Source organism: Mycetomoellerius zeteki, unplaced genomic scaffold, assembly GCF_001594055.1.
Source record: "Mycetomoellerius zeteki isolate Tzet28-1 unplaced genomic scaffold, Tzet1.0 scaffold173, whole genome shotgun sequence".
In the NCBI taxonomy this organism is placed as follows: domain Eukaryota; kingdom Metazoa; phylum Arthropoda; class Insecta; order Hymenoptera; family Formicidae; genus Mycetomoellerius; species Mycetomoellerius zeteki.
Genome location: NW_017256685.1, coordinates 26,558 through 27,628, shown reverse-complemented (window position 1 = coordinate 27,628; position 1,071 = coordinate 26,558).

Here is a 1,071-nt window from a genome sequence, read left to right as displayed (position 1 = left end):
CCCGGACGCTGCACAACTGAAAAAACTCAAAAATATCAAATTTTATGTTTCCCCCCACCACGTTTTCAACTATTTCCATCGTCCCTTCTGCCATTCCGGACCTTTTATGAACGTTTCGCATAGATTTTGAGTAGCACAACTCGGCACAACTCGCAGAATTCGATTATCTTGCACCGTTCGCGAGATACAAGGGTTTTCATTCCTAAAAATTCCTAACGGCTGACGCATAACTTCGTCGATACCGCGAGATCCGTTGATCTCAGGAAATTTTGCCATGAGGAAAAGTTATTGTACTGTCGTAGCACAATTCGGCACAACTGAAAAAATTCAAAAATATCAAATTTTTTGTTTCCCCCCCACCATGTTTTTAACCATTTCCGTCGTCTCTTCTGCCATTCCGGACCTTTTATGAACGTTTCGCATAGATTTTGAGTAGCACAACTCGGCACAACTCGCAGAATTCGATTATCTTGTACCGTTCGTGAGATACAGGGGTTTTCAGTTTCGCGTTTCTAAAAATTCCTAAGGCCAGCATGGTTTTTTTTAGAAAACGGTTCATGTTATTGAGTTGCGGTTTGCGGCACAATGTGGCACAAACGTAGCACAACACATCACAATAAAAAAAATCCAAAATTCGAAAAGTGCGGGGCCAACTTCACACACGTGAATCCTTCTGACTTTTTTTCATGTAGCGCCCGGCAGTTACATGCGACATTTTCGGTCCTTTCGGATGTGTGCAAACACTGCTTCAAAACGACTTGCATACGCAGCACTCATTGTGGTTATTTGCTCTGTTACAGTCAAAACAAGTCACAGTACCCATATAACATCAAAGCATTCTTCCGAACTGTTCAGAGAATCGGAAAAACCGAACTTAACATCTGTGCGTCATCTATTAATGAAGTGCGGAACCATACGCTCTTATTGAACAGACTGTGTATATATACAGTACTGGACAAATTAAAGTACGCACTCTAAACATTTTCACATTTATGTAAATAACTCGCCAGTCCTGGCAGATAGCATAATGATGAATGAGATAAAAGAAAGGTATTTTAGTCTACTTTGCAA